Raw genomic sequence first — 12,270 nt, forward strand, 5'->3', positions numbered from 1 at the left:
CATCAGCGTTTTTACCCTCCTCTTTTCCTCTGCACACTCTCAGCCATACAACATTTCCCAGTGAGAGCTCCTGCTCCCCACTAGAAGCTCTGAGTACAAGATCACAGAGGCACCACACCCATTTCAGATGTACAGAATTTGTGTTTAGTTGTTTGTTTCCTGCCTTAAAGCAACCCGATTTTAAAATAATTTCTGAACCTTGAGTTTTTATTTGTATATTTTTACGAACTGTGTGGCAGCGTGGTGAGCACAGCTTTGTAAAAAGCCTTGGATGTTCCTGCACAGAAGGCAGTCAGCTCCTGGTTTAATTATTCACCATGAAAATAAAATTCCTTTTAACCTTCTTGAATGTTGCCTTTCAGCTTAACTTAATGCCTCCTTGTGTGTATGCCCCTGCCATTTTTTAAAGGATAGTGTCACAAAAGTCTTGCTGAAACAGTAACAGAGGCAGGCCGGCCTATGGCACAGCAAGGTTAAATAAAGCAGCAAACCGTTGACTTTCCTTCCACACTGCTTGCTAATTTGCACACTTGTGTCACTGGATTTCTACAAGAGCATTACGCATTCCTTCATTAAAGCTGGGTGCCCACATGCCATAAGCATTTTACCTTTTCATCCCAAACTCTTCAGTTCCACCCTCCAACCAGTCCTCTATTCATTTCATTACTCATCCCTGGCCAGCTTTTTATTCAGTCACTATTCCAAGATCATCAGAACTGAACAGGTTTAGAGGTGACAACAGACAGCTGAATTACCTAATAACACGAGAAGTTTCAAAATCACCTCCTGGTTTGTTCTGCACCATTTTGTTTCTGTTCAACAACACACACTGTAATGCAACACAAAAAGGTCTGCAAGGAGCTGCGCTCGGTGATGCCCGTGTCTTTTTTCCTCAGTAGTTACAGTTAATTTATAACCCAGTAACGTGCATGTCTCATTCAGATTATTCCTTCCAACGTGCATTACTCAAAAATTAATTTTATCTTCCAGCAAGCTGCCCATCGAGCCTACTGTGGTTGTATATCACATTAGAGAGGGAGGAAGACACTTACTTGGTCTCTGGGCTACAGCATGCGTAGCTCCACGACCAAAGCACACAGCAACAGCACCGGCCGCATACAGATAAGAGGAGCAGGGTCAGCTCTGAAGCTGCTCTGAAACAACCAAGCTTCTTGTGCTCTGCTTCGCCACGTGGGGACTGATGGAGGCAAACCCATGACGGGGCTCAAGGCTGGCAGTGAATTCAAGGACCCGAAACCCCAGCTCGAGGGGGCTAGGGGTTGATGGCAGTGTCGATGTAGTGGGGCCCAGGTCCCATTTAACCAAAGCAGGCATTTTTTCTTATTTTTTTTTCCCTGTTAAATCTCTGTGTACACTTGCAGAGCTGCATAAATAAAAAACATGTGCATTTATCTCCAATTAAAGTCTTATGTAAATTTATATGCAAATTAAGCACAACCCTCAGGCTGCTGGTGAGGTGCCAGCTTAGCCCCCCCCAGGTCCTGCAAAACTGCTGCACCCCTCTCGTGAGAAGCCCCCCCCACACACACCCTCCGTCATGATGAGCCCACATTCCACCAGCGGAAAGCACGGTGCTGCTGCAGAGGGAGGGGAGAGCAAAACTGAGGGTGGGGGCTGCAGGCTTCAAAACCTCTGAAAACGCTGATTCCCCCACATAAGGAAAGCACACATGTCACTCAAAGGCAAGGAAAAAATGCGAATGAATGTGTCATTTTGTGAAGAGCAGGAGATTTCTTTTAAGCTCCTCTGCTCCCCTCCCCCCTGGCTCTTTAACACTTCACCCAAGCCTGCACAGTGGGAGCTAAAACCTTTTCATACGCTCTGTATACAGGTGCAGTAACAACCAAAAAAAACCCACCAGGAAGACAAGCAGGCAGCTATAGGGGAAGAAGAAAAAAAACATTTCAAAAGCACATTAATCTGCTTGACAAGCCATGAACCACATCGCCGCTCTAATTAGAACCAGGATCTCGGGAAGCTGAGGGAACACGGAGGTGCAAGCATTTATAACAAAAAAGGGACTTGTGATTTAATGACCTCCTCTGCTAGTTTAAAAATTAATGGGGCCAAATCAGATTAAAGCATTTTTAATACAAACCAGCCCGACATTTATCACTGGTGTTAACTGTAAGGTAGCTCCCCTATCATTTCTACGGAACAAAAAATTCTGCTTCTGTCTCATCCAAGCCTGCTCCAAAGTTACTTCTCAATGTCTCTGCAGGTTTGAAGTATTTCTGCCACAGCTCAATGCAAGCTGTGGACTTCCAGCCTCCAACACGCGTCACGGGGGAAGATCCTTCTCTTGCCCTTCAGAAGGGAGGAGGAGGCAGCAGGGCAGACAGAAGCCTCCTCGGCCACCTGGCACCATCCCACTTCAGCCCACATGGATGACTTCAACAAGTCTGTCCTCCTCACACCCCACAGACTCTCCGCGTGCCAAGGATCATGGCTTCAGTTTCTTGCTCCAAGGGGCTTTTTTTCACTTTTCTTTGCAACCAGGCCCAATGCAAAATCAAGGTAAAAGCAAAGCCCCTCACTCACATGCTGCCTGTGCTTCCTAGCCTTCAGATGTGCTCTTCGTTTCTGGTTTGGGATCCACGCCCCACTAGAGGCTGCACAGGAATGGAGGAAGCACAGCAGGCAATATCCTCCCAGAAAGTCTTTCCATATGCAGCATTTCTGCTGTGCTCTGAAGGTTGATAATGGCTGGAGAGTTCCATGTGCCAAGAGCATGGGCTTCCACGTACCTCCACACATGGAAACAGTCTGCCATACAAAGGCATGTCACTGGACTAGGGACCACTACTCCCGTCTTCTCTGCTCTCCTCCAGCCTTATCGGTCTGGCTCAGCTTAAACGAGAAAAGATACTAAAGCAATAATCTGAACTTCAGGCTTTTTCATCAGAAATTATACCACAGCTACTTCTTAGAAAAGTAATTTACTAAGTCCTGAGTACAAAATCCGGAATATTCAATTAAAATACTGAAAAAGTCAACCAACTGCAGACAAAAGTCAATTTCCTCCAGAAAGGTGTACAAAGAGCCCTAAGGTTTAAAGCCTAACATCAGAACTTTAAATAATTATTTCAAATCAAACTACCAAGAGCATTTCTAAACTCAGGTGACTTATTCCTCAAGCATATCAGATTTCTATTTGCTTGCTTACCATTGAGGGATCAATTTCCTTAAGATAAGCCACTTATAGAAAAATCTTCATTCACAGACTATCAAAACTTGAACTTCACTTCTTACAGATACACAGCGCTCATCAAAAATTATTACAGCTGCATTACAGGGAGGAGCTTCAAGCCACTGAACAAAAACCATATTGGGATCAAACCAACACAAGCTTTGGATGTAACAAAGACAAGGAACAACAGTTAGCCCAATAAAGAATCTAGTATTTTGCTCTCTGCCCCAGCCAGATATTATCCCACCTCAAGCCTAATGTTTCTAGGGAACACTAGCAGGCACAAGAGAAATCTCTCTTTCCTCATTAGTCCATAAGCTGCCCCAGAGTTATAAAAAACACCCCATAAGTTTTATCAAGCAGACGCAGCTCTGAAGAGCAGCATTGCTTCTGGAGCAGGTGCCCACCATCCTACTCTTAAACAGCAGGAAAGGCAAGGATACAGCTTCTCAGGAGCACCCATGCTGCCCACTGCTTGCTCTCCCAGCACCCTGTACTTAGGCAGCATCTTCACAACCCCAAAATTAAATGTACCAAAAAAAGCTTATTAAACAGCAGTGACTAGTTACACCATGGAGAAGGAAGTCACACTGCTGGATTTAGCAGGTAAATGGCCTTACCTGTTTCACTACCTTCCTTGGAAAAATACAAAGAGACAGAATAGGAAAACCATGCAGTGACATTACTTTCTGGCAATGACAACTGTTGAAAGGAACTCAATCTGAAAAGAAAGGTAGAAAGCTTTCCCTGGCTTGCACCTTATCCACACGGATGGTGCTTCATATTACATGTGAAAGCAACATTTATTTTTAAAACCAAAGAATACAGTATTAGTGCATACTGCCTCAGGGGTTACATTAATTTCCTGCTTATTAATTAATTGGCTTGTTAATACAACAATTTGCAGGCCTGTGCTGCCTAGCAAGCTCAAGGAGCCTGTGTTCTCCCTGCCAAGATCAATGTACATTAGTCTGAACCATCTGATGTTGAGCAGACTCTGCCTCCGTCAAAGATAACTGAGAAGTGACACTAACTCTTAGGAACATCTGCTCTATACTGAAGGGACAAACGACAAGGCAGAGTTAGACTACAAAAATGCCATTATTTAAAACATCAGATGAAATGTACCTGCAGGATCAGTAAAAAAAAATAATAATAAAAAAATAATAATAAAAAAAACCCCTTACTTTCTCTGCCAGCAATGCTAACAATGCATTATAAAAATGAGACTTGTAACCATCTAGTAGGTTAGACTTTAAAAAGCCCTATGGCTCTCACACTCCCTATGGTCTGGACCTCCAGATAACATGAAACTCACATTACTGAAGTGTATCTGTAGAAAACACTCAGCCGCAATCTGAATACAAATAAGGCATCTTTGAGGCACTTCCCTAACATGCGAGCTTTGTTCTTCTGGTTGCGTTAACGTTAACTCAATTAGACCCTTTCACTCAGCACATATCAATTCCCAAATACTCCTGGATAAATTTAAGAGGTGTCAGGACACAGCATATTCATACATTGTTTCCATCTATGTTTTACAAGGGCTCACATAATGAAGACTAAAGGGAAAAATTTAGCTCCGAAACCTCATCTAGTGAGAAACGGAACTGCCTGCTAACTTAGCAGCTATTTGTGCGGGAAGCGTGCAGACCACATGCTCCTCGTGCTACACTGCCCTCCACTTTGTTCCTGCATTCACATCTCAGCACTGTTCTGATGCTGTGTTCAGAACGTGACCAGTGCAGCCACCTAAGAGAGCACTTCTGCCTCATAGCTAAGCTCCACAATGGGACCCCAAGCCCAGCGCTTATGAACACAGTGCTCGGCACCCTGAGCACACACAGCATCCTCATCTCTGCTGCACACTGAAGCAAGTCTCCAGAGTTATACTTCAGCTTTCCAAACGTTTTCCAAATTGAATGAGTGAGCAGAACAGAGACAACTTTCATATGAACGCCATCTTTCCACATATACAAAAGCACACTTACTCCTAACAGGACTGATGTCATTTTTCTACTTGCATCTCTTTTTCTGGCTCATTCAGAACTCTCTTCAGCTGCATGTTCGTTCAACCTTTACATTGTTGTGATTTTTCATGTATTGCCTCAAAACAGAGCTATTGCCAAACAAGGACTGAGCATTTTTTACTCCTTATGCTCACATAAAGCTGAAGAAGAGATCTTAGCATAGCCCCTCAAGATGCCTGAGCCACCTCAGAGTGTCATGAACAAGCCACAGCCTGGTGGATAAATCCTCAGGCTGCAGCACAGACACTTGAGTTGACAGAAAATTAGGGGCAGGGAGAAACCACACATACATACCTCCCAAATTACAGACTGAAAGCAAAGGCAAGCAGAGCAATGGGCTCCCAGCCTGGCAGGCACTCAGCCTGGATGCTGTGTAGCTGTGGGCAGGAGTGCAGCAAACAGCCAGTATTGCAAGCTGCTGCCAACTCCTCCCACCGACCTCCCCCCACCACCAAACAAAACAAAACATCCAGCAACCTTCCGCAAATAAGCAGACTCCAATTCCACTTTTTTTCGGCTGTTCCTTGTAGCTGTGGTGCTCTGATGTCTTTTTTATTTCCCCATTAGTTCATTTTTACATAAATACCTTTGGAAGGAAAGCTTTCAGTGATGGTCAAACTTAGATACGGTTTCTTTCCTGGCTTCAGCTGTTCTACTGTCAGGCTATTGTTGATAGGGGCACTCCTGTTCTCCACTAAATTATCCCTACATTTATTTCAAGCCAAATGATCTCTACAAGGTAGAAAGGAAGGACAAGCTGCCAGACATAAGGGGAAAAATAGATCTTGAGCGGGTTAACATCACTCATGAAGTCACACCCGAAATCCCACATAGCCATCCTTGCACCTTTTCACATTATTTACAGCCCATTCCATTTGTCTCCACATCCAGGCAACAACAAGTAAGAAACTCAGAACAATTTAATACAGCACCTTGACACCGCCTGCACTAATTTTATCTCCAGCAGCAGCCAGCTGTTTTCCAGGTCAAATACTTTGTACCAGAACTATGGAAAGGCTACAGTATTTTCTCAAGGCCTTGGCTTCCATAACCTGAAATTATGTACAAATATAGCACATAGGAAAATCCAAAGCTGGACCACAGTAATGGGCGGTCTTCCTCGCTCTGACCCATCCTGACATGACATGCTGTAGAAAGGAAGAAATCTGTGATAGTGGATACAGGCTGCACCACCATGTAACTGGTGAGGAGAAAGCTGACAAAGTGTGTATGTATATATATATATATATTAAAGCATCTCTCTACATATGCCTGCCTATATATATGTTCCCTACTCAACAGACCCATTTTCACATTATGGGGAAAAAAATTAATTGAGGACTTCTGTTGACATTTTCACAAATGTAGTGCAAGAATTACACAAGTGTCTCCCAGTCTTCCAGATATCAATCCCATAGCTTTTCAAACTTTAGGAAAAATAAAAAAGCAAAAAAACCACCATGTTCTTAATAATGAGAATTTTTCCAGAATCACTGTTTGCAAAGCAGCTCAGTGGTAATTAGATTCCTTTTAAGCATATATCAAAGCTTTAGTCTCAAAATGCTTTTTTTGTGATGTGGCCAATATCTCTTACTTATAATAATCACGCAATTATAGAATATCCTGCGGGAACCAATAAGGATCGCTCCTGGCTCCACACAGGACCACCCAAAGTCAAACACAACATCTGAATGTTCTCCCAGCACTTGGGGCCCCAACCACTGCCCAGAGCAGCCTGTTCCAAGGCCCTACCACTCTCTGATGAAGAACCTTTCCCTAATGCCCAGGCCAAATCTCCCCTTATGCAGCCCCATGCCATTCCCTCGGGTGCTGTCGCTGTCACCAGAGAGCAGAGCTCAGCACTGTCCCTCCATTCCCCTCATGAAGAGTTTGGCAGCTGCCATGAGGCCTCCCCTCAGCTCCTCTGCTCTGGGTTGAATAAACCAAGGGTCCTCAGCAGCTCCTCAATGCATCTTACCCTTCAGACCATCCTCTGTCCTAGAGCCCTCCTTTGCAGGCTCTCTAATACCTTTATGTCCTTATCTTGTGGCACCCAGACCTGCTCCCCAGTGTGTTTCACAGCACAGAACAGAGGGGACAATCCCTCCCCTCGCCTGGAGGCAGTGCTGGGCCTGGTGCACCCTGGGATACAGTTGGCCCTTGGGCTGCCAGGGCACGCTGCTGGCTCACATTCATCTTGTCAAAAAGTAAGAACCTCAACAGCTGGCTCTGCAAAAAATCAGTTATTAAATGCACAGAAGCCGACAAGTTTCTCTCTAGAATGCTTCTGTTATCTCCCTCTACATTAAAACACACGTGATTTTAAAAACTCTGCAGACTGCTCTGTCTCTCATTCTCTCTGGGTGAGTGCTTCAGAAGATAGTGTCGGGACTAAACACGGTCATTTCATTTTCACAGCAACGGAAGATGACAGGACACACAAGCTCTTTCACTACCTAACAGCCATGCAGGTACTTCATTTACAGCTAGGCCTGACCAGATAACATGTTGCTGGTTAAGTGAACAGAAGGAAGCACAAAACAAACACCATTTTTGCATGGTTAATCTCTATCAGCATTACAAGTTTCCTTAAAACAGCTCCCACGAACCAACAATGAATCACATCAAACTTGAACCTCCAGCATCCCGTAGTAAGACTAGCTCCATAAGCATCTTTCAGGGTTTGGTTTGATAAAAATGTTGTACATATTATAAATATGGTTTATTACCTGTAAACTCCTATGACAAAATGCTGCAATAATGATAGCTAAATGTACAAGAAGACCAAGTGAGGAAGGCCCTGAAGGCATTTGGAGGAGCAGAAGGTTCCAGCCAGCCTCTGGGCAGTGCTCCATGTGCACAGACCTGGGCAGATAGAGGGGACATGCTGCCAAAGCTTCAGAAGCAGAGAGAAAGGTGAACCACCAGCACTGGTAGCAGGGCACACAAATATAATACTTCTCATGAGGATTTGGACCGGAAATAAGGGGGTGGGAAGCACAAACCACCTGCTGTACAACACAAACTCAACACAGTCCCCCATCTTGGGGAAGAACAAGAAGATGATGCAGTGTAGCAATCCATTCAAAATAAAACCTGTGCTATACAAATTAGCTACTATCACCAGGGCCATGGATCTTCAACATCACCCACTTGCACCCAGAGGAACAAAGCTCCATAGAGCTTCAGCTTCTTTTAGCCCAGGTGGCAAGGAAAGCCTCATCCCCATGCTTCCTCCCCCCCCAGCCATCACCACCTTCTCTCTGAGGGCAGAGCAGTTAACACGACCCACAGCTGAGCATCCTGAGGGAAGACACTTCAATATGACCAGAGACAAAGTGCTAAATCTCAAACTCAAAACAGAGACTGTAAAAAATGACACGTAAGCAGACAAAATCCCCTGCAGCAGTAAAGGACTGGGGGACAAAAAGAGAGAAAGCAAATCATTTTGTAGTCAGAGAATGCATCTACAGGCAACGTGACCTGCTACAAACAGGTAAGGATTTTTCTTAGTAAGCAACACATGGTGCAACCTGTAACAAAAGTCATCAGTAACTCTGCAGAAAGAGTTATTACTCATAAGCTGGCTGGGCTAAGTGAGAAGGTAAAACAAGGAAAAGCAAAAGACAGGACACTGATGTGCCTAATTGTAGACACTGAAAAATCTAATTTTGGCAGAGTGTCTGGTAATCAGATGGAGATAGCTTTTGTGTTACTTCTGCATTCCAGTACATGCGCTGCAATTCCCCTTTCCCCCCACACCTTAAAATAGGAACACAGTCACTCCAGCTGACTGGTGTGTCTCAACTAGGGGATCCCAGCAGATTTGTGAAGCTAGCCAAGCTGTCCCTCAAGCAAGAGGCAAGGGTTTAATCAAATACAAGGTGTGCCAGCTTAGCAGAAGCCTCTCTCCCAGAGATTACATAAACTTTTTAAAACACTCATAGAAAAACACCTCAGAAGATTTAGAGGATTTGTAAATTGAATGCCTGATGATACCCTGAAGGAAAGAAGGACTTAAAGATAAGATGTGGGCTTGACCTTACACAGAACGAACGCATCCTTGAGCGGAACAGAAAGGACTGCATTTGAAGGATGGTGAAGGCAAAAGGATCCCCACATTTTGCCATCGACTGTGAAAGCATTACAGAGAATTCAATTTTCTGGTGCACTCTGAGCTCAGAGAAATATAGATGAATTAATTCACTCGCACACTATGAAGAACTGAAGACTGATTTGCAAACGTTCTTCCCAATAGTGAGACTGCAAAAAAAGGAAAGTTCTTCAAATGCTGCCTTTCTGTATACTCAGATTCTCTCAGTACAATCACAACAATGCAGACAAAGCCAGAACCTCTTATCCGAAAGATCAGACAATGATTTTCTCAAAGGAAAAACAACAAGTAGAAGCATGGGCAAATCCAGAAGTTACAAAGGGTCAACCTTCCTTCCAGCAAACGAAGAAAAGCTGTATTTACAAAGTAACATGGAAACCAGGGATTTTAAATATTACAGCAGATTGACCACAAGCATTAATAAAGTTTGTGTTGTGCCAACATTCCCCTTATAAAACTCGTATTTCCAGAGCTCTGCTCCATGCTGAGCACGTCATTCAACATTTCAGACCGCAGTGCATCTAATGATGGTTTCCTCAAATCAAGGGTATCAAAAGAACAAAGAATAAACCTTTCAGGGTTTAAAAAAATAGTCTCCAATGACTTTGTCTAAATGCCCAAAGTTTCAGACACTACAGTAGTTACAGAATTTTCCAAGTTGGTTCAGGACAAATTTGACCTCTCTGTTAAGGTTTCTGCAAAGCAAACGTTTTTATTTTCCAAGTGAAAGGCCTTGCACTGGAAGCTGTACTTGCACACCAGCTGTTGTGATACTCCACTACCAGGCTTTTTACCAAGAGGACATTTCTCAAATACTCACATGTATTATTTCCAAGTATTTCTTTTCAACCAGCACGCATGCATGCACTTGCACAAGGTACCAAAGGAAGAGCCTGAGCCTACATACAAAGACACTAATAAATTGTAATATGCCTTTGAAAAGCTCTGCATCAAGCTTGGGCACTCCAACACTTTTAAACCTGGACTATACTGCTGATTATATACTTTGTAAATTCTTCACTTTAAGAGATGCTAAGAGTCAAGTTGGCAGGAGAAAATTGGAGCAAGAATGGTCAAACGTAACATTTTAAAGGGGAAATTCAATGAAAAAATTCAAAACTAAAGACACAGCATCACACCCTCTCTACCTCCCTACTCAAAAAAAAACCCCACACATACAGGTGACCATCCTAACCTATGCTGACACGAGAAACTCGGCGATAACCTCTCTTTGTCCAAATTCACGCCTGAATTGTTTTATGGGAATTAATAGTTAATCATAAATCCAGGAAGGCAAGCCTTCAGACTCACATAGGCACTCTCCCACACACACACACACACCCTTCTCTCAGCCATGCCCTGCTTATCAGTGAGGTAGTGTACAGATGGAAAGAAAGAAGATTAATTCACTGAAACCTGGTTCACATCAGACAGATCCAAAGAGGCGGTGTGAGGGAATTGAGAAACCACAAACACTTTTTTCTTTTTTTTCCCTGAAACGCTTGCTGAATCCTACACTAAATCTCCCCATCAATCTACCATGAACAACGTGTTTTGCAGTCTCCTTGTAACATCCTTACACCATTCACGTAATTGTCGCACCACAGCAGGAAATAGCACTGTATTAGCAAGCTGCACAGCCTGGGCTATCAAATTTGATAGATAAATCCAAATTTCTTTCATGTTCTGCTACAAAATGCGAAATGCTGAAAGGTTCCGTGAAACGCCGATGACGTGGAATATGCCCTTTCCCCCCCCACATAATTATACTTCCATGTTACTTTTTTTCCCCTCCACATTTCTTAATATTTTAAAGTTCTGATCAGCAAATCCAAGATGGACTCTGCTATTAAATAAAAAATTGAGATAAATATAAAAATTTAAGATCTCTTCATTAAAGAAGGTCTAGGAGTCTGAGCTGTTTAGCTTCCAGAGAGATAAAAGGAATCACTACTGTTTTAAATTGCAATCAGCGCCCAGACACAACTATACTGAAATCTCTCAGATACATTTGGATGATTTATTCCTTTTGAAATGAGTGTCACTACATGTACTGCCTAAAAACTGACACTTGGAAGCCCTGCAGTGACTTGGAGGAATGTCAGCTTAATCCTGTGCCAATATGAACAGCTATACTTGCTCTCAGGTGCAACAAGTCCTTTCTTGATCCCCAGCATGAATTCCCTTCATGCTCAAGAATTTCTCCATCAAAATTTCAGCTATGTTACAGCTTTAAAGCTACAGACAAGTATCTACTACCGCAGTATTTGGAGGCAGAAAATGCTTCAAAACCCCCAGCCGAACTCAAAGCACGATACCTTTAGTTGCCGTTCTGTCCTCCTGCAGTTATATCTCCTTCAGGTTTGTTTTCTGAGTTTCTGAAGTCCAGTGGAAAACCCACTGTGAAGCAAAACACCTTCTTGCCCGGGTGTCTGTATTGTATGGAGCTGTTGCAGTAAAGCTCAGAACAACAGAAGACTTCAATAGCTAGATTGAAAGATGGTGTTTTTAAAGCTGTTGTCTATCTGTTTGGATTTGAAGGAGCAGGAGTTTGACCGCCTGCTATTGTCTGATTTGTTACCTTTATCACTGGTCTCCAGGAAGGATGCATTAAAAACTTAAAAGTCATGCAGAATGCCTTGCAGAGGCATTTCCAGCTTTAATGTTTCAGCTACACGCCTTTGCTTTGTCTGTTGAAGTGAAGAATGATCCCTCATCCCACAAGCTGACAAAACTATTTTTCTCATTGTAGCTCTTGCTCCCTTTCTCCCATCGAACCTTGCACCTTTCTCTAAGCCTACTGGGTTTCTCAGCCAAAAATTTCTGCAGGATTCCTTCAAACCAGAAAAGACACTATAATAAATAACATTTATAAACTTAAATGACCCAAATTTACTTCTGGATAATGGAATTTT

General features: G+C 43.2%; 1 protein-coding gene across 2 annotated transcripts in view; it reads right to left on the minus strand.

Moving 5' to 3' along the window:
- JARID2 (jumonji and AT-rich interaction domain containing 2) overlaps window positions 1-12,270 on the minus strand; it is a 199,752-nt gene that overhangs the window by 138,743 nt on the left and 48,739 nt on the right. The gene's annotated exons all lie outside the window — the stretch shown is intronic.

Source organism: Cyrtonyx montezumae, unplaced genomic scaffold, assembly GCF_038088225.1.
Source record: "Cyrtonyx montezumae isolate F1298 unplaced genomic scaffold, pur_monq_1.0 scaffold_8, whole genome shotgun sequence".
NCBI classification, from domain to species: domain Eukaryota; kingdom Metazoa; phylum Chordata; class Aves; order Galliformes; family Odontophoridae; genus Cyrtonyx; species Cyrtonyx montezumae.